Consider the following 22,677-nt stretch of genomic DNA (forward strand, 5'->3'; position numbering starts at 1 on the left):
CATAGGGTCTCCTATTTTGAAGATAGGTACAATCGGTCCAAGTATTAGGCAAGCCCTCACACATGGCACGGTTAAACATGATTGCTAGATGCTCTGCTATTAGATCTCTAGCATGCATGAAATGCTCAGCCACCAGGCCATCATGATCATATGCTCTTCCAGTTCTCATCCTATCAATGGCCTTTTTCACCATCTCTGCGGTGGAAAAAGCACGTGTGTGGGCATAGATCAAGGGGGTCGAGAAGGTGCGGCTGTCCAAAAACTGTGTACAAAGATGATGCGTACTGACCCAAGTCTCTGTAGAGGTAATGGCAGGGGGGGGAGACAGCTCATGAAAGAGCCGCCATGCCTCACGCGAGTCCTGACTCAAGAATAGCTGGTAGAGATCCTGCTCTAGTTGAGCCAAAAATGCACTCTTCTTCCGCTGCACTAGGCGTCGGAAGTCAATCTATGACTGTTTGTGAGTAGTGTCCCCCAAAAGCACTTTCCTCTGATGTCTAGCTCTAGTCTGGCGGCATTCCTTATCATACCAGCTGTTCTAAGGCATGCTCCCAGAACGGCTTCTATGCTCAGGCTGGGTGTGTGGGTAGCGAGTAGGGGCTGTGTCACCAGCGTGTGACTACTATCTATCCTTTTTGTTGATTTCTTTCTTATTATCTATTTACTTTCACTTTTTGGAAACACCCCTCGGGAAATCTAACTGCCCTGCATTGCATAGCTAGTGTGGAACTGTCCAAAGGGAGTCCAGGCCTGAGGGCAAGAGAGCACTAAGGTTGGACAAGGACTATGGTTAGCCAAGTGGGGTCATTGACTAGCCAAAGTGGAATCCTGTGCTACAGAGGCTACATTTCAGTTCTGGATGTGGCCGCAGTGTACAAAGAGGGTCGGATGACCTAGAAAGATACAATGGCAGCATCTCCTAAAATTTAGGGAACTGCTATTTTGGGACCTGAAAATGTGTTGACGTCATTACCTCCGGAATGACAAAGGGAACATTTTCTTACTCTGTCGTGAAGTCAACTGGGCAGCCGGTTGGGAGATTTTTAGGCGGCAACCTCGAAACGGGAAAATGCTTATAAATGTGCCAAGTGGCACCTTCTGGTGCACTTGCCTCATGCAACAAGAAGTGGCGCTGAATTTAGGAGGGGGAGAGCCTCATTTTCAGTTTTTGTCACAGGTTAAGAGCTATGGAGTGCTTGCTTTCCATCTTATGCACAGGCGGTGCCAGGAGTGATGCCCTGCACGCTACGCATTGCCCTCTCTCTCCCCTTTGGCAGTATGTTATGCCCCTCTAGTGGGCTCTTCATTTGACAACTGTACAGTTGTGTGGGTTCATGCGCGATTGCCGAGGCAAGAGCCTCTTGCACAGGTACTGGATTAGCTAGCGGCTAATCCCCCGCAGGTACAGGTGAATTCGGAGAGGTTTCACGCCAGAAATCTCGTCCGATTCAAAGGGCAAGTAGCCCTACAGGTGCGGGAGCTCGAGGACTTGCTACGGATGCGACCGGCACGCGAAACGGAGCCCGAAACAGTAAATTACAGCCTGCTGTGTATTTTTGCAGGTTTAGGGTTTTGGCCCTAAACGGACCCTAATACCCCCAGGAGGTTCGGGGACGCAAGGGGACCGCTGTACCGGTGATTTGGTGCATTTTCAGGGCTGAAAACAGAGAATTCAGCATGCTGCAGATTCTCGCCAGGTTTTGCAAAGTGCCCGTATGCGTCGGGAAAGTTAGTCAATGCGTGGGAATACCGACTGTGAAGGGTCCTAGTACAGTTATGTTGCCGAAATCAGGCCGGAACAGTTGAAATTCAGCCAAGTTTGTGCGGGACAGCTTGTAGGGATCCACAACATTTATTCCCTCTTTTAAAGAATAAAGAAATACCGAAAGGGGCGCCTAAGTTAGGGGCCAATCTGGTGTCGGTCTTCTGAAACAGGTGCATTCTAGCATCTGTATCCCATTCCCCTCTCTTGTGTCACTATAGCGCAAGTAAAATAGACGACTAATAATGGGTGAAAGCTAAATCAAGGTTTGAAGTAAAGTCTACCGCCCTTTTTGGATTGTACAGGCCGGTTTCATGGTTCCATCGACGGGATTAAATCACTTTTTCCCATAGAAGTGAGCCTTGGTCAGTTTTGGGCTTGAAGACAGAGGGGATCATAGACCAGACACAGGGAATTACAATTATGGCTGACAGACCAGATGATGTGACTGAAGAGGTTTCCTCTTCACAGGGTCAACAGACACATGAAGTGGGTGAGTCCTCAAGACCACCACAGACAGATGACGATATATTCAGGACCCAGTTGGCTACTGCTGTGGCTATGTTCACACAAGTAATGCAGAACCCGAGGTTTTTAGCCTTTCTGCAACCTCCTGTTCCGTCTCAACAAGTTGGGTCACTGGATCATATTCAAAAGCCTGTTAAGGCTCGAACACAGGTGATTCATACCGCACAGTCAATGGAAACACCTGTACACTTGACGAAGAACATACAGTCTCCACAACCTATGCCTAAGGTGCAAGAACAGGTGGCTGAGATGCCAGTCTTTTAAGCTGTACCAGTTCAGCCCGCCACCTTTCAGCAGCCTATAGCTGGTTCTAATGGGCAGGGAAGCAACCTACAGGCTATGCAACAGGTCTTCCCACCACCTTCAGTACACCCTGGCTATTTTGGAGGTGGATCCGTATTCCAGAGCATGGCTGGTCATGCACGTGGAAATCAGTTTTATACGCCAGGAACAGTGTTTGGGGGTGCTCAAACGATGATGCCTAACCCCATGTACAGTGTCATGGGTATGCAACCAGGGTTTCAGAGCACTCAGGGCCAATTTGGGATGCCACAGGCAAATTTTGGTATGGCTGGAATTACAAATCAACAGCCAAATATGGCATTTCCAGGTCAAGTTAATAGCGGCCAAGGAACACAGATGAACCCTAATAGTGTTCCCATGTTTCAGTCGCTTCCATATGACAATTTATTGCCGCTGGAGAGGCCAACTCCGTACAAAGAAGGTGGCAAAGGTGTGTCTTTCACGACCTTTACAGGGTTTGATGACAGGAAGAAGGCTCTCTCATTCCTCCAGCAGTTTGACAAGGCCTATGCAGGGGGAAACTTTACAGAGGCTTCAAAGGTCCGCCAGGCAGCCACTTTCTTGACAGGGAATGCAGGACAACTTTATTGCTTCAAGGGCAAGCTCCGTCCACATGGATTTACTTCAAGCAGATTTTTGCAGCAGCATGGTTATCTGATGATTTCGAAGCAGATGTCATGACAGAATGGCACCAGCTAAATGCTGCCACTTGCAAAAATCTGGATGATTACAATCGGAAGTTTTGGAAAGCTCTACTTCCAGTAACTTCCTATAGGTTTGTGCCATTGACAGAACAGATTGAAAAATACTGTTGTGGCCTACCCAAAGGATTGAGAAAATACTGCACGAAGACAAAAGTCACTACTTTGACGCAGCCCATCGAGGTAGCAAACATTGGCAATGGTTTGCTCAAGGGAGAAGATTGTGAATTTAACACTGGCGTCAAGGCAGGATCAGGCAAGAAAAATTCAGCCAAGAAGCACGTTCCCAATGAGGCTCCTAAAGGGACTCAGGAGTCAGCCAATGCAGGGAAAGACAAAGCTACGGCTGAATCAGAAAAAGGACCAGCAAAGAAATGGAAAAGACGTTTTCCTCGCAAGTCAGAAGAGCAAAAGAAGATCCTGAGGACAGAGAACAAATGCTTTATATGTGAGCAGCCTGGCCACATTGCTTACAATTGTCCTACAAAGAAAAGGCCAGCTGATTCTGATGACAAGGAAGACAAGAAAGTAAAGAAGCCCATGGCTGGTCTAGTGCCTGATATGGTGGGCGACAAGCCAAATTCAGATGCAAGTGAGCTTTGCAGAGCATGGGGAAAGGTCAGGGATCAAACAGTGCTTATCTTCTTTGATCCAGGTGCCAAAGCCAACTTCATTTCCCCACAATTGGCTTCAAAGTTGGGAATCAGACCTGAAGAGATGGGGTATACAGCAGAGGCAGGTTTGGCATGTCCTGGCCATACAGAGGCTGTGACACCCATCATTGGAAAGTTGCGTCTACATATCCTGTCCTATGTAGATGCTGAAGAATTTTATATCATGCCACTGGACGTATGTGATGTGTTGTTAGGTATTCCTTGGTTGTTTCGTATACAGGGAATCATGGATGCCTACAACAAAAAGATCACTGTACAGAGCAGGGGAAAGACTCATATTCTGGATGTAAAGCTTAAAGGGGAGTCTATTCCCACTGTATCAGCTTCTGCTATTACTTCTGTAATGAAAAAGCATCTTTCTGCGTACTTGGTTTTTGCACGTGAAGTGTCAGATTGTGATGAATCAAATTTATCTGTGCTAGATAAAGAAAGGTCAATGTTTTTACAACAATATAGTGACTGTTTTTCCGATTCATTACCGTCTCAATTACCGCCAGAGAGACCCGAGGACCATGCGATAGATTTGGTGCCAGGCAGTAGCCCACCAAATAAGCCTCCGTACAGGGTTAGTGCGGCTCAGCAGAAAGAGATAATGGGCCAAGTACAAGAGTTGTTAGCAAAAGGGGCTGATTCAGCCCAGTTCATCTCCATTCTGTTCTCCAGTGTTGTTGGTGCAGAAAAAGGATGGCTCATGGCGTATGTGCATCGACTACCGTGCACTGAACAAGAATACCATCAAGAATAGGTTCCCTATACCTAGAATTGATGATATTATGGACAAATTAGAAGGAGCAGCTATGTTTAGCAGGATAGATCTAAAGAGTGGGCACCATCAGATCCGCATTAGATCAGAGGATGTGCACAAGACTGCTTTTAGAACGACGTTTGGCCTTTACGAATTTTTAGTGATGTCCTTTGGTCTCACAAATGCTCCTGCTACGTTCAATAGGATGATGGACAGAATTTTCCGTCCACACCAGCAATTTGTTGGTACATTCTTTGATGACATGATAGTCTACTCAAAGAATGAAGAGGAGCATAGGCATCACTTGGCCATTGTGTTCAAAGAGCTACGCAGTCATAGGTTGCTTATCAATGCAAAGAAAAGTGAGTTTTTTCTGGAAGAGATTCACTTTCTGGGACACATTGTCTCAAAGGATGGTGTCAGAATGGATCCTGCAAAAGTTGAAGCGATCAAGTCATGGCCAAATTTGAAGACGGTGCATGATGTCCGAAGCTTTTTGGGACTATGCTCCTATTATAGAAGGTTTATCCGAAATTTCGCTGAGATTGCTTCACCTTTACATGCTCTTCAAAAGAAGGCAGTCACCTTAGATGGACACAAAAAGAGATTTCAGCTTTTAATCTCTTAAAGGAAAAGATGACTTCAGATCCAGTCATTGTGTTGCCAGATCTTAGGAAGTCATTTGTGGTCTAGTGTGATGCCTGCGGTAGTAGCATTGGTGCAGTGCTAATGCAAGATGGCAGGGTAGTAGCCTATGAGAGCAGAATTTTGCAAGGGCCAGAGATGACCATGCAGGTCTATGAGAAAGAGTTACTTGCTGTGATTCATGCGCTCTTAAGTTGGAAACACTACCTGCTAGGTGCAGACTTTGTTGTCCAAACGGACCATCAGACCTTGCGGTACTTCTTGACACAGACAAAGTTATCTGAGAAGCATATGCGATGGGCAAATATCTTGTCCATGTTCCATTTTCAGATTGTGCATGTAGAAGGCAAGAAGAACGTTGTGGCTAATGCCTTGTCAAGGAAGCCACAAATTTCAGCTGTGTCGATTCCTTATCATCATGAACTTGACGATATGAGAGAACAATATGCAAATGATGAAGATTTTGCAAGGGTCTTCGAGCAGCTAATGGATGGACAACGTCATGAACACTATCTTCTCAAAGATGGGTTCATGATGATGCATGGCAGATTCTGTCACAAAGCCATTGCGACGCAAAGTTATGGAAGAGAGTCATGTCCCACCGTATGCAGGGCATCGTGGTATCGATGCTACAGTTAAAGCGGTTGAGACATTCTTCTATTGGCCTACATTGAGAAGGGATGTGGATGCCTTTGTGCGAGAATGCCTAATATGCCAAAAGGTCAAGTTTGACAGGCAAAAGGCACCAGGGTTATTGCAACCACTACCTATTCCAGATAAACCATGGGAAAGTATTGCTATGGATTTTATCTTTGATCTTCCGAGAACGCAGACAGGAAACGATGGTATTTGGACCATTATTTGTAGATTCAGCAAACAGACTCATTTTATTCCTGTCAGGAAGAAGATAAAGCTAGATTAGATGGCCCGCTTGTTTATGAGCAATATTTTCAAGTATCATGGCATGCCACAGTCGATTGTTAGCAATCGCGATCCACGCATGACAAGTTTGTTCTGGAGAGGTTTGTTTGAGAATATGGGAACCACGCTCAAATTCTCTTCGTCATTTCATCCTCAAACAGATGGGCAGTCAGAAGAGGCAAATTCTACTGTCCTAGATCTGCTGAAGTGTTATGTGTCAGAGCATAAAGGAAAGTGGGAGCAGTATTTGCCATTGGTGGAGTATGCATACAATAATACAGTGCATTCATCAACTGGCAAGGCACCCTTTGAGATAGTTGAAGGTGGCAAGAAAGTTCCTCCCATACTGCATACAAAGGACAAGATATTTGAAGCATATAAGTATGTTCAGGACATGGATGAAATGTACAAGAATGTCAAAGTGGCCTTAGAAAAGACTCAGGCAAAGCAAAAGAAAGCAGCTGATCGTCACCGTCGTGAAGTGGTATATTCACTTGGTGATTGGGTGCTTTTACGCTTTGAAAAGGCAAGGTTAAAGAAGATGAAGGGCAAGGAAAGATTGTTTCCAAAGCTCAGCATGCGTTATTATGGGCCTTTTCAAGTGTGCGACATAATCAGTGATGTTGCGTATAGGCTGAAATTGCCTGATAGTTGGAAGATTCACAATGCGTTTCATGTGAGTCTTCTCAGACCCTATGTGGTTGATGTGCCAGAAGATATGCCAGCTGAAGATCAGCCGGAAGTCGAGGAACTTGACGAGATCTTGGTCCCGGAACAGATTTTGGCACACAAAGAAAGGAAAGTGAAAGGCAAGGTTGCTAGGCGTTACTTGGTAAAGTTCAGAAACTATCCACCAATGGATGCTAAGTGGATGGAAGAAGGTGAACTTGCAGAGTCACCAACCGTGTTATCACTTTACCTGGAAGCCTTCGATTTGCAACCTACCTTGACCCCTTGAGTTTCAAAGCTAAATGGATTGTCAGTGTGACAATGGCTTCTGAAACAAATGATGTACATGGTATTTAAAGTGAGCTCAAATCAAATACCTGTTACATGAATGTTAGAGCTGTACAGATTGTCAGTTTGGCAATTGCTCTTATGGAATGTCCAAGAGTTTGGTTAGTGCTATAGAAGTGAGTATTTCTTGTCAGTTTGTCAAGGATACAGTGATTGCTTCTATTGAAGAGTACATGTGTAACTGGATTCTTAAACTGTCGGTTTGGGTATGCTCGAAAGTGTTACGGGATCCAACGTGTACTATAAGACAGTGGCAAAATGTGCAGCTACCATTTTGTCATTGGAAAGTTAGTGACTCAAAGCAATGGCAGAGTGCGAAGCTACCACTATGTCATTGGGACAGGGTTCACACGCAAGCAATACATGAGTCGATGAGGTGTTGAATACACCAGGGTTGACAATCAGCATGTATGTGTCGTACATGTGTCAACAGGTGTTGAATACATCAGTGTTGACTAGGAGCATGAACGACATAGATGCAAACGAGGACGTTTGAGATTTCAAGAGGGGGGTATGTCACCAGCGTGTGACTACTATCTATCCTTTTTGTTGATTTCTTTCTTATTATCTATTTACTTTCACTTTTTGGAAACACCCCTCGGGAAATCTAACTGCCCTGCATTGCATAGCTAGTGTGGAACTGTCCAGAGGGAGTCCAGGCCTGAGGGCAAGAGAGCACTAAGGTTGGACAAGGACTATGGTTAGCCAAGTGGGGTCATTGACTAGCCAAAGTGGAATCCTGTGCTACAGAGGCAACATTTCAGTTCTGGATGTGGCCGCAGTGTACAAAGAGGGTCGGATGACCTAGAAAGATACAATGGTAGCATCTCCTAAAATTTAGGGAACTGCTATTTTGGGACCTGAAAATGTGTTGACGTCATTACCTCCGGAATGACAAAGGGAACATTTTCTTACTTTGCCGTGAAGTCAACTGGTTAGCCGGTTGGGAGATTTTTAGGCGGCAACCCCGAAACGGGAAAATGCTTATAAATGTGCCAAGTGGCACCTTCTGGTGCACTTGCCTCATGCAACAAGAAGTGGCGCTGAATTTAGGAGGGGGAGAGCCTCATTTTCAGTTTTTGTCACAGGTTAAGAGCTATGGAGTGCTTGCTTTCCCTCTTATGCACAGTGCGGTGCCAGAACTGCCCTCTCTCTCTCCCCTTTGGCAGTATGTTATGCCCCTCTAGTGGGCTCTTCATTTTACCAATGTACAGTTGTGTGGGTTCATGCGCGATTGCCGAGGCAAGAGCCTCTTGCACAGGTACTGGATTAGCTAGCGGCTAATCCCCCGCAGGTACAGGTGAATTCGGAGAGGTTTCACGCCAGAAATCTCGTCCGATTCAAAGGGCAAGTAGCCCTACAGGTGCGAGAGCTCGAGGACTTGCTACGGATGCGACCGGCACGCGAAACGGAGCCCGAAACAGTAAATTACAGCCTGCTGTGTATTTTTGCAGGTTTAGGGTTTTGGCCCTAAACGGACCCTAATACCCCCAGGAGGTTCGGGGACGCAAGGGGACCGTTGTACCGGTGATCTGGCGCATTTTCAGGGCTGAAAACAGAGAATTCAGCGTGCTGCAGATTCTCGCCAGGTTTTGCAAAGTGCCCGTATGCGTCGGGAAAGTTAGTCAATGCGTGGGAATACGGACTGTGAAGGGTCCTAGTACAGTTATGTTGCCGAAATCAGGCCGCAACAGTTGAAATTCAGCCAAGTTTGTGCGGGGCAGCTTGTAGGGATCCACAGCATTTATTCCCTCTTTTAAAGAATAAAGAAATACCGAAAGGGGCGCCTAAGTTAGGGGCCAATCTGGTGTTGGTCTTCTCATACAGGTGCATTCTAGCATCTGTATCCCATTCCCCTCTCTTGTGTCACTATAGCGCAGTTAAAATAGACGACTAATAATGGGTGAATGTTAAATCAAGGTTTGAAGTAAAGTCTACCGCCCTTTTTGGATTGTACAGGCCGGTTACAAGCTGCTACCTGTGGACTGTGTGCTACACTGAACTGGAAAGAGATGGTCAACGACACAATAGCATGATCCACTACCACCCCAACAAGTCTGGGCCCAACTATGAGATCTTGGATACTAGAGATGAGGCTTGGTTGTGCCATGACATAATCCACTTTGCTGGCTCCATGTCTGTGTGGAAAGCATGTCAAACCTCCCGCAATGGAAAATCTGTGTAGGCCATTCAAGATGGCCCATCCATGTGCAGTCCCTATGTCTATCAAGTGCCGTCAATACTTAGTATGTTCTCCATCCTGTGATAGTTTGGATAGTCTGAAAAAATGAAATGAAATGTTATATTAACGTCTTCGAAAGGCCAAAATGACCTATGAGACCAGAGCGTTACAATATGGTGAATCTGATACAAAGTCAGAGTAACAAAATGAAATTACAGAATGATAAAATGATAAAATAAGAGTACTATGGGATCCTAAACTGGTAGGTGTGAACTAAGCAGCTAGTTGGGATAGCTAAATCACAAGTCACAAGAAATCCAACATGGGTCTCTGGGCGGATCTCATCAATCTCCTCCATGGATAGTAGTCTGACTGGGCGTCGTGCATGTCTGGCCAAAGTGATCCGAATCCTTTGATGTAGCCTCCGTCGATGTTGTGTAGTCCTTCGTAGTTGTGGACGTCTTAGATAATATATATATATATATATATATATATATATATATATCTATATATATATATATATATATATATATATATATATATAGAGAGAGAGAGAGAGAGAGAGAGAGAGAGAGAGAGAGAGAGAGAGAGAGAGAGAGAGAGAGAGAGAGAGAGAGAGATGAAGTGAAATGAAATGAAATGTTATATTAACGTCTTCAAAAGGCCAAAGTGACTTATAAGACCAGAAAGTTACAATGCGGTGGATTTGATACAAAGTCAGAGTAACAAGATGACAAAAATGAAATGACAGAATGACAAAATAAAATACTATGGAATCCTAAACTGCTAGGTATGAACTAAGCAGCTAGCTGGGATAACTAGATCACAAGAGATCCAACATCGGTCTCGTTGGCGGATCTCATCAATCTCCTCCATGGTCAGTAGTCTGACCGGGCGTTGTGCATGTCGGGCCAAAGTGATCGGAATCCTCTGATGCAGCCTCCGTCGATGCTGTGTAAACCTCTGCAGTCGTGGGCATCTGGATCTCCCCAGCTCAGTCGCTCAGTCAATCAGTGTGCCTCTGGTGTGAGGCGACGAGCTCTGCTGTGGTAGTAACTCCTCCGAGTGTCCAGTGACAGCTCTGAAGAAGTCTGCGAACTGTCTCTGAGACTGGCTAGCCTCTCCTCTCATCAGGCTCTCTATGTGTCTGCACAGCTTGAGCAAAAACAAACCCAAGGATCTCTGATCCTCGTACTCCATGACTCTGGAGAATGGTCCAAAGCCCTCTGTGAACAAGCAATGGAAGTGGCCTCGTATCTCGTAGTAGACGGGGCAGTGGCATGTGTAGTGCAACTCTGTCTCAGGCTCGATGTCACACAGGGGGCATGTCCTGGCCTCTGTTGGTACTCCGCTGTATCTCCCAGTCTCGATCCGCAGTTGGTGTGAAGATGTGCGTATCTGGCCAATAGCACATTGTATCCCATGAGACAAGTGGGTGTCCATGTATCTGGGCCTCGTCACAAAACGATCCACCGTAAGCTGGAGGAGATGCTCTCTGTAGAAAGCCATCTTCCTGCCCAGCTTCTGTGCTAGCTGTATCCATGTCCTCCTGGTGTCTAGCTAAGTCAAGTCTTGGCGGATGAGTCTGGTGATCTCGGATTGTGTAAGAGTCAACGAGGGTGCATCCAGTGAGTACTGGAAGGGAGGCAATCTGTCTATGCTGAACCCATGCGCCTGAAACCATGATGTCATCTCCCCATACTAGCATGCTGTATCTCCCTGCATGGCTAACTCTCGAGAGGACTCAAGTGCAAGGCGGGCATATCTGTCTCTGGGAAGTTCCCACATGCGGTGTATGAAGGAGACAGATCTAGTAAGCGCCTCAACCACTAGTGGGGGTGCAGTTAACTCTAATCGGACAATAGCACGTGGTACTGAAGCCTTGGCTCTAATGAGCCGCGAGCTCATAGAGAGCAGAGGCTTCTCCATGTCCCCCATCCATCACTACGGCCTGTCCTCCCGTGATGATCCAATGAAGGTCCCCAAATCTCAGCTCCATAAAGCAATGCAGAAGCCACCAAAGTGTCAGAGAGCCAAAGCTTTATCCGAGGCTCCTGAAACTGAACCTGTGAACACATCCTTTCCAATCTACCCAATGCTGCATGGGCTCTGGTCAATCTAGTCTTTGCTGCCCTCAATGAAAATGCTGGCCTACTAAAAACGACTCCGAGGTAAGTGTAAGCATCTGTATACTCCACTGTCTCCTCGTCGTATGTGAATGCTGGCGTTGACCTCCTGATCCAATGTGGGGTGGTATTAAATACCATGACCTTGGTTTTACCAAGGTTGACGGACAAACCACTTTCCTGCGCAAACCTATGCAAAGCATCCAAGTGACGTTGCATCCCCTCCGGAGAGTCGGAGATGAACACAATATCATCAGCATATAACAACAGTGGAATCCATGTCCTTGCCATCTGTGCACCTCTATCACCATCTCTCTCAATGTAGTCAGAAACCTTATCCACATACATACCAAATAGAGTAGGAGAGAGCGGGCAGCCCTGCTTCACCCCAATAGTGGAGTGAATCGGTGTGGATAGACCCTCTGAGGTGCGTACATGCCCCACTACTGACCTATATAATGCCATGACCCCCCAAATGAGCTCTGTCGGTACTCCCATCTGCTGTAATCTGCGCATCAATCTAGCTTTGGGCATTGTGTCAAATGCTTTGCGGAAATCCACAAAGCTACAATAGATCCATCTCCCACGCGATCTGCCCTTCTCAATGATGGCTCTGAGTGTCAAGATATTGTCAAGAGTAGAAAAACCCCTCCTGAACCCTGCCTACCCGGCTGCGCGTATCCCCTCCCTCTCTGCCTATCTACTCAGCTGCTGCTGTTCAAGAGTAGATGCGTACAACCGTGCCAATGTGTGTCCAATCATGATAGTGTGTCATAATAATCAATATCTAATTCTCCTAAATGATTTTCTCATGTTAAACTGATCATTTAATATGGGGAAGTGCCAGGGGAGAAAAAGCTAGAATATTGGTTAAGCTAGCAGACTGGCCACAATAGGGATCCAAAGGAGGGAAAATAGGGATCCAAAGGGGGGGCCATCTGCAAAAGAGCCATGTGCAACAATGGGCTAAAAAGACCCTAAGGTTCAGCCCATTAAGACTTCCAAAATGCTAAGGTTCCAAAATTCAAAGGTTGTGTCCAAAGATCAACCTTAAGGGATTGGATGCTTTGTGTGTGTACAAAAAAGTCTTTGCAATCCCTACTTGGGAGGAGGCGAGCCTTGCATGTAGGGGATGAGAGAGAAAGCCACACACACATACACAAGCTCCCTTTACACAAAGGGAATGAGGGACACATGTCAGCTCCCTAGGCCAGATGCCCACAAGGTGTACCCAATTCCTATTGGATGGCCTTGGAGGTGGACCAATGAGAATTAGGCTAGAGTAAATCTAGTTTAATTAATTTAAAAACACTTAGTAAAAGAACCAATGAGAATTAAGTCCTCTAGAAAACTATTGGACAGTCTCCCAAGGGGTCCAATGAGCATTCAGCAGCCCAATGGCTTGCCTAATTCCTATTGGCCAGGAGGCAAAGGGGTCCAATGAGAGTTTAGTTGAATTATTAAATTACCTAAAGCTCTCACAAAAGGGGAAAGGGGGACACATGTCAGAAGGCTATCACTTATGCTGCTTAATAGTCATTGGCTAGCCCTGGGGAGGTCCAATGGGAAGATAGCAAGAGCAATTAGCAAGAGGGCTCGCCCAAGAGAGAGAGGGGGCTGATTTTTGCAAGGCATTATCACACACACACACTCTCACACAGTCTAGGTGAGAAGCAAGAAAAAGACTATCTCTTCCCAAGCTTTAATGGAGAGCTCATCACCTACTCCAAGCTTGTGAGATAGAAGCCTACATCGACACACTCTTGGCATGTGGATGCAAATCCAACCAAGAGCCAAGCTTCAATGCATGCTCATCTCCTCTACCATGCTAATTACTAAGCTAAGCTATGCTAATATGAGTGATTATGTGAGGAGATGTACATCTTTCTCGTAAGATACTCCTTCTTCCTCTCAATCTACTCTCATACCCTGCTAGCTCTCACCATCTTCGAAGATGTGTGAGGTCTTGGGTCTGAGACCGGGGATAATTGATGTTGTGTTTGCTAAGTGTTTTGCTTAGTGCATGAAGCTTTCATCTTCATTGCACTAGCTAGTCTTGAAGGAACACAAAGAATTGTATTGTACAATGTCTCTCTTGATGGGAGAAACCATAATACAAAGCCTTTTGGAGGGGGGACCGGCTCCATGCAAATCCGGTCCTCAACTGTTGTCAATAGCTTAATGTCTCTCTCGTTTGAAAGTATTGTTCATGCTATCTAACTAGGTGTTATGCTTTTTGTTTCTCTCTCCATCCAAGCACTCTTGTAATTCTCATTAGGAATCTATTCTAATGAAATGCCCACTATGTTCATGCTAATTTCCGCTACACACAAGTTTTTAGGCCATTAAATGTTACATAGTGCGATGCCCCAGGCTCCATAGGGTCTCTCGACTTGAAGATAGGTACAATAGTAGATAGGCTCCAAGTATCAGGCAAGCCCTCACACATGGCACACGGTTAAACTGCTAGAAGCTCTGCTAGTAGATCTCTAGCATGCGTGAAATGCACAGCCACTAAGCCATCATGATCGTATGCTCTCCCAGTCCTCATCCTGTCAATGGCCTTCCTCACCATCTCAGCGGTGAAAAAAGCACATGTGTGTGAGCATGGATCGGGGGGGTCGGGAAGGGGGGGTTGCTCAGAAACTGTGTACAGAGATGATGCGTACTGGCCCAGTCCTCTGTAAAAGTAATGGGGGGGGGGGCCTTCTGAAAGAGCCGCCATGGCTCACGTGAGTCGTGACTCAAGAATAGCTGGTATAGATCCTGCTCTAGGCGAGCCAAAAATGCCCTCTTCTTCTGACGCCTAGTCAATCTGTGACTGTCTGTGAGTGATGTCCCCCAAAAGAACCTCCCTCTGAAGTCTAGCTCTAGTGTTCCGGCATTCCTCATCATACCAACTGTTCTGGGGCATGCTCCCCAAGCGGCGTCTCTGCTCAGGCTGGGTATGTGGGTATGCCTCTGCTGTTGCATCATGTAATGTCTGTGTCAATATAGTAGTAAGCTCCTCCAGAGGTCGCCCTGGCTCCTCTGTGCACAGACGTCTGTAGATCCCATCTATGTATACAGGGTCCGTCTCATGTGTGAAGGTGTAGCGAGTAGGGGCTGCTGTACGTAGCTTGTGTGCTACACTAAACTGAAAAGTGATGGTCAACGACACAAGAGCATGATCCATTGCCACACCAACAGGTCTGGATCCAATCGCCCAACCGTGAGATCCTGGATACTAGAGATGAGGCTCGGTAGTGCCATGACATAAGCCACTGTGCTGGCTCCATGTCTGTGTGGAAAGCATGTAAAACCCCCCGAAGCTGGAAATCTTTGTAGGCCATTCAAGATGGCCAATCCATGTGCAGTCCCCATGTCTATCAAGTGTTGTCCATACTCAGTGTGTTCTCCATCCTGTGATAGTCTGGATAGGCTTGTCTCTGCAACATCCAGCTCTCTCAGCATCTCCTTTGAAGTATCATAAAAATACTCTCTGATGATGGGCAGTCCTAGCATTGAAATCCCCTAGAATGATGATGTCACCATCTCTTGAGAACTCCCTTATGTCATCATCCAAAATAGAAAAGGGGGACTGTCCTCTGGGTGGTGTATACACTGACGTGCTCGGAGGAAAGTAGCAAATAGCAATGTATAGATATCTGTCTGTCTGTGCTCTCAGTCTCACCCACATGTACCTAGCTTGCTCATCCCTGCGGGCTATATGTATCAATGGTTGCAAATCCTCCCTGAATAACACTGCCACTCCTCCTGATCCCCACCCTCTATGCTCTGGTCGTGGCTCCTGTCTACAGGCTGTCTCCCATCTATATCCACTAATGTGAGGCATAGATTGCCCAGGGGCCTGATGTGTCTCAGAGTAGAAGACGATGTCTCTTTCCGTGAAACTATCCTCAAAAGCGCCCACATCAAGTCGCATAGATCCATTACAATTCCAAGTGGCAACTTTGAGTGTGGTCCCATGGGTCTCACACCATCATGTGGAGTGCCGCTCTACAATCACCACCCGGCCATCTCTGTAGAAGGCCGTCTTTCCCTTCTCCCTTGCCGCTTGAATCTCTGGCATTACATCTCTCATATGCGCAAGCTATGTGAGAGTGAGGTCATCTCCAAGGAATATGCCCGTTTTCGTTAGTGTAGGACGCTTCTTCAAGAAGTCCTTCTTTGCCTCCATGGATTGGAAACGGATGATTAAAGCTCTCCCTTTTGAAGTCTCCCCATTGCCTTGTGTCTTCTTCCCCACCCTCCATGCCTTTGTATGAGTAGCCTCACTACCCATCATGCGGAGAAGTTCTCCAACTTCCCCTTCCACATCATCTCGGTCTTTAAGACTGTTACTCTTATATGCAAAGCTCTAGTTTTCCTTCGTTGCTCTTCTTCTTAGAGTCATGTTGATGATTATAGGAGTGGGGACAGATGTGGTTTCTTTCTCTTTCCCTTTCTTAGCGACTTCTATCCATTTCTCGGCCTCATCCGCCTTCTTTTGCGTCTTCGTGATCACATCCATCCACGAAGACGTCTTTACCACCTTCTGTTTCTCCTCCTCTTTGATCATCCGTACCTGCTCCTTAATGACCTTGATTTCCTCTATCACCGAAGGCTGGAATTCCCCTTCCTCTAGTCCACTGCTTGCTCTATCAGTAAGCTCTCGCTTGAGGGTTGAAACCTCTTCTTTAAGTGCTTGGAGTCCGCCTTAAGTGCTTGTAGCTCTGCGTGCAGGTCCTCTTTCTCTTTCTTCCACTGCGCGCCTTCGTTGAGAAACATTTGAAGAAGGTTGGCCTTCTCTTTCCATCATCCGTCCGTATCTGCTTTCCAGTCTTTCATCTCCCTTTCCATTTGTGTTATCCGCTTGCTTGTAAGCACAAAGGTTGCTTTCGGATGGGGCTTACACACTGCGGAAGCGCTCATGACCTCCATCAAAAACCAATATGCACTTCTGCAAGGCCAACCCACTATGTCCACATCACACATACATCCATGTCCCGCATAATGCATACATATGTTTCCCTCATATCAATCATACATTCTTGATATTTGATTTTCTGATTTTCTACTAGTTTTTGTCAAGCTGTTCTGCAGGTTTTTGCAATTTCTTTCACAATTCTCCAATCTGTCGAGTTTCCGCTGATGCATATGCTATCCTCTGTGGTTGGTACGCTGAGTTGCCTCGTTTGTTGCAGGTCGTTGGTTTGCAGTGCGATAATATTCTCAGTGCCACGTTGGGTAAAAATGCCACGCTAGAATAAAAAGTTAAGCTACGTTGGCAATAATCGAAGCCACTAGCGTATGGGCACGAGTTGCAGAGAAGGGCGAAAGCCACGCTGGTTTGCTGGAGAGAGAGAGAGAGAGAGAGAGAGAGAGAGAGAGAGAGAGAGAGAGAGAGAGAGAGAGAGAGAGAGAGAGAGAGAGTTTAAACTATTTACAATATACATAACACATGAGACAAACTTCAAAGACCTATGTCTACAGTATATAGTACAAATCATGTATTCCTTTCGATTGAATATCAAAAACAATACATCACAGTATCAGGCCATATTAGGGAAAGAAGGTCCTGATTAGTGTTACAGTATCATTGTACAACATAACATCCCCTCAAACAGCAGCCAAGGAAAGGACACCCTTACCTGTATCCAAAGTAAGAAAACAAACTGTTCGTTAGTTTTCAAACCGCATAACAGGTAACTGGGGTGACCTAGTTGTCATCCATGTCACCCTGGTACTATCCTAAGAAGAAAACCATGCTGTGCAAATCATAATGATGTGTAAATTTTCTTTGATTTTAAAGAACCAGATATAATCAAAGTGTTAGCTCAAAATTTTGAAAAGTATATTTTAATTCCCAGTATAAAGTTTGTTACTTTACTTTGAAATAAGGCCAAAAAGGATTATTTTTCAATTGCTCCTTACACTCCATCTTATAAAAGAGCTCATTCTCCCTTAAAAACTTTTTTTTGAAAGTGAGTTAATGCAGTTTTTGAAGTCAAAATCTTCCTTAGACTAACAGGATAATAATCTTTCAAATTTTAGGCATTTTGTATTTTACCATCAGACTATTATCCTTAAGATGTCAATCGGGTCAGAACCGGTGATGTCCGATAATAGGCCTAAAATAGCAGAACTGCACAATAGGCGGGTCAAATCTACCCAACATGGCTGGATACAAGTTCAATCCCCTCTCTAATTCAGGCTGAATACCGTATCTAAGTACCAAATGTATCACCCCTCTCACGTGAGGCAACAACAAATAATGTTAGTTGCCAATATCTGAACAGCAACAATAAAGCCTTATTCAACATACCATAGTTCCCAATATCACACCACCCAATACCCATGCTGAAGGGCCACCAATATCTGGTCAGTAATTGGTATTTACTAACTGGAACACATTTTTGTCAGTCACCAAAGAGCAGCCAGTATACTTACCTTTAAAGTTCCGAGAAGGCTAGTATAAAAAGAGCTTAGGTGAGAGTTTTCACCGTCATCAGTCAATACTTTGAACAGTAGGTCAAGCCCTAACCGATACCTCAAAAAGAGCACCAGTAAAAGAGATCAATGCCAATAACCAAACATAATCTGTAATACACAGCTCCAGCTGCCATACTATATCCATATCCATCCATTCCTAGCCGACATGTTTTATCAATAGAAACTATAGCATGTGAGCCAGCTCGCATTATCTCTAAGAAGCACCAGAGACGAAAAAAGCCCAACAAATTAGTAACCAGTTAGATACTCCCAAGTTAATTGGCAATAGATCGGTTGGCAAGACAACCCCAACTCAACCCCTCCATGCAACTTATTTTCATGGAAAAGAGCTTAAAAAGCATCAGTATGAAATTAATATCACTCATTTCCTAAATCTATTTTCTTAATTCCATTCATTCCTAATACTACCGGCTTTTGTTGTATCCATAGAACAGTGGTACCATCATTACCATGATACGGTAAAACAGTGTGGAATCATCAGTGTGGAATCATCAAGATATCAAACGTAAAGTGAGAACTAGCTGCCAGCAAAGAACACTAGTCACCTTCAACCGGCCGAAAATAATCAGAACCAAAGTAACATTAGTAAGAGATTTGAGCCAGCTTTTGTCTAAGGACCAATTGGCCAGTACGATTTTAACAAAAACCATTACTGTAACATCTTCTTCTTTCCAAACCAAAACCCCAAAAAGAGCAACAGTGACAGTTTTTTTCTTTACTACAACAGTATGGTTTAAACATCCAGAAACAACAAGACCATCATAAGTCCTATAGAAATTTCCAAGAGGCAATTGATAATGACAAATTTGAAAAAACCAGTAATCGAGTATAATGCTACCTCAGATGATTCAGCAGTGGCTTTTTTGCTGGGAGCCATAAAGCTTGAGTGCACTTGATAGGGGCAGGGAGCCGAAACAGATCAACAGATACTACCAAGGAGAAAACAAAGAAAAAATGCTGGGAGCCATAAAGCTTGAGTGCACTTGATAGGGGCAGGGAGCCGAAACAGATCAACACATACTACCAAGGAGAAAACAAAGAAAAAATGCTGAATGAAAACTAAGTGAGCAAGTGCTCACCTTATGTATAGATTGCAAAAGATTCCATTCATCCTAGAGCCACCCCCAGCTGGCCGCGGAGCCCACCATGAAAGCAGCTAACCAGGAAAGAGGATTCACCGCAGCAGAGCCCTCATCAAACTCCACCAAACCCCCATGAATCCGGGTGGTGATACAGCTTAGAGAATGCCCAAAAGTAGCGCGCTTCAGATTTGAGAAGAACCCCTCATTCTCATTCATAATGGCATTCAAGACTACCCGTCACGCCTGGCCAGTTTAAATGATGTAAAATTATAATGAAAAGAGGAATTTACAAGGCAACTACAGCCAAGTGGCTTTTCCCACCTAAAACCACCAATTGCCATGGTTGGATGGTATATTCAGAGCAGGATTACAAGCAGGTGAATCAATTCTCTCAGTCAATGATTCCTAAAGGTGAAAGCAAACCATCGGATAAACCTATAGATGTAGAGTCTTATATTTTCTAGAAGCATAAAAAGAGAGAGAGAGAGAGAGAGAGAGAGAGAGAGAGAGAGAGAGAGAGAGAGAGAGAGAGAGAGAGAGAGAGAGAGAGAAAATGAAATGAAATGAAATGTTATATTGAGGTCTTCAAAAGGCCAGAATGACCTATGAGACCAGACAGTTACAATGTGGTGGATCTGATACAAAGTCAGAGTAACAAAAATGACAGAATAAAATGCTATGGAATCTGAAACAGCTAGGTGTGATCTAAGCAGATAGGTGAGATAGCTAAATCACAGATCACAAAAGATCCAGCATCGGTCGTTGGCGGATCTCATCAATCTCCTCCATGGTCAATAGCCTGACCGGGCGTCGTGCATGCTGGGCCAAAGTGATCTGAATCCTCTGATGCAACCTCCGTCGATGCTGTGTTGTCCTCCGTAGTCGTGGGCATCTGGATCTCCCTAGCTCAGTCGCTCGGTCAATTAGTGTGCCTCCAGTGTGAGGCGGTGAGCTCTCCTGTGGTAGTAGCTCCTCCGGGTGTCCAGTGTCTGCTCTGAAGAAGTCTGTGATCCGTCTCTGAGACTGGCTGACCTCTCCTCGCATCAGGCTCTCTCTGTGTCTGCGCAGCTCGAGCAAAAACAAACCCAAGCATCTCTGATCCTCGTACCGCATGACTCTGGAGAGTGGTCCGAAGCCCTCTTTGAACATGTAGTGGAAGCGGCCGCATATCTCGTAGTAGACGGGGCAGTGGCATGTGTAGTACAACTCTGTCTCAGGCTCCAGGTCACATAGGAGACATGTCCTGGCCTCTACTGATACTTTGCTGTATCTCCCAGTCTCGATCCGCAGCTGGTGTGAAGATGTGCATATCTGGCCAATAGCACATCGTATCCCATGAGACAAGTGGGTGTCCATGTATCTAGGTCTCGTCACAAAACCGTCCTCCGTAAGCTGGAGAAGATGCTCTCTGTAGAAAGCCATCTTCGTGTCCAGCTCCTGTGCTGGTTGTATCCATGTCCTCCTGATGTCTAGCTGAGTCAGGTCCTGGCGGATGAGCCTGGTAATCTCGGACTGTGTGAGAGTCAGAGAGGGTGCATCCAGTGAGTACTGGAAGGGTGGCAGTCTGTCTATGCTGAACCCATGCGCTTGAAACCATGATGTCATCTCCCCATACCGGCATGCTGTATCTCCCTGCATGGCTAACTGTCTCGAGGACTCAAGAGCAAGGCGGGCATATCTGTTTCTGGGAAGTTCCCAGATGCGGTGTATGAAGGAGACGGATCTGGTGAGCGCCTCAACCACTACTGGGGGGGCAGCTAGCTCTGCTCGTATAATGGCACGTGGTATTGAAGCCTTGGCTCTAATGAGCCGTGAGATCATAGAGACTAGTGGCTTCTCCGTGTCCCCCCATCCATCAGTGCGACTTGTCCTCCCATGATGGTCCAATGAAGGTCCCCAAATCTCAGCTCCATAGAGCAATGCATAAGCCACGAGGGTGTCAAAGAGCCAGAGCTTCATCCGAGGCTCCTGAAACTGAACATGTGAACACATCCTCTCCAATCTACCCAATGCTGCATGGGATCTGGTCAATCTAGTCTCTGCTGCTCTTCTCAATGAAAATGCTGGTCCACTAAAAACCACTCCAAGGTAGGTCTAAGCATCTGTATTCTCCACCATCTCCTGGTCGTACGTGAATGCGGGCGCATACCTCCTGATCCACTGTGGGGTCGTATTAAATACCATGACCTTGGTTTTACCAAGGTGGACAGACAAACCACTCTCATGGGCAAAGCTATGCAAAGCATCCAAGTGACGTTGCATCCCCTCTGGAGAGTCGGAGATCAACACAATATCATCAGCATATAACAATAGTGGGATCCATGTTCCTGCCAGTTGTGCACCTCTATCACCATCACTCTCAATGTAGTCAGAAACCTCATCCACATACATACCAAACAGAGTAGGAGAGAGCGGGCAACCTTGCTTCACCCCAATAGTGGAGTGAACCGCTGTAGAAAGGCCCTCTGAGGTGCGTACATGCCCCACTACTGACGTGTACAGTGCCATGACTCCCCAAATGAGCTCTGTGGGTACTCCCATCTCGTGTAATCTACGCATCAATCGAGCTCTGGGTACGGTGTCAAATGCTTTGCGGAAGTCCACAGCTGCAATAGATCCGTCTCCCATGTGATCTGCCCTCCTCAATGATTGCTCTGAGTGTCAAGATATGGTCAAGAGTAGAAAAACCTCTCCTGAATCCTGCCTCCCCGGCTGCGCGTATCCCTTCCCTCTCTGCCCATCTACTCAGCTGCTGCTCAAGAATGGATGCGTACAACCGTGCCAATGCGTGTCTGATCATGATAGTGCGATAATTCCCAGGCTCCATAGGGTCTCCTGGCTTGAAGATAGGTACAATCGTAGATAGGTTCCAAGTATCAGGCAAGCCCTCACACATGGCACGGTTAAACATAACTGCTAGGAGCTCTGCTAGTAGATCTCTGGCATGCATGAAGTGCTCAGCCACTAAACCATCATGATCATATGCTCTCCCCGTCCTCATCCTGTCAATGGCCTTCCTCACCATCTCAGCGGTGAAAAAAGCACATGTGTGGGGGCATGGATCGGAGGGGTCGGGAAGGGGCGGTTGCCCAGGAACTGTGTACAGAGATGACGCGTACTGGCCCCAAGCCTCTGTGGAGGTAATGGCAAGGGGGGGGGGGGGGGGGGGGGGGGGGAGTGCTCATGAAAGAGCCACCATGCCTCACATGAGTCCTAACTTAAGAATAGCTGGTATAGATCCTGCTCTAGGCGAGCCAAAAATGCCCTCTTCTTCCGCCGCACTAGTCGTCGGAAGTCAATCTGTGACTGTCTGTGAGTGATGTCCCCCAAAAGCAGCTCCCTCTGAAGTCTAGCTCTGGTCTCTCGGCATTCCTCATCATACCAGCTGTTCTGGGGCATGCTCCCAGAACGACGTCTCTGCTCAGACTGTGTGTGTGGGTATGCCTCTGCTGCTGCATCATGTACCGTCTTTGTCAGTATAGTAGTAAGCTCCTCC

The 22,677-nt window shown here is 46.0% G+C and overlaps 1 protein-coding gene across 1 annotated transcript in view; it reads left to right on the top strand.

Moving 5' to 3' along the window:
* LOC147436695 (protein argonaute 1-like) overlaps window positions 1-22,677 on the top strand; it is an 88,679-nt gene that overhangs the window by 60,593 nt on the left and 5,409 nt on the right. The gene's annotated exons all lie outside the window — the stretch shown is intronic.

This window comes from Adiantum capillus-veneris, chromosome 18, assembly GCF_014529385.1.
Source record: "Adiantum capillus-veneris isolate H3 chromosome 18, ASM1452938v2, whole genome shotgun sequence".
Taxonomy (NCBI): domain Eukaryota; kingdom Viridiplantae; phylum Streptophyta; class Polypodiopsida; order Polypodiales; family Pteridaceae; genus Adiantum; species Adiantum capillus-veneris.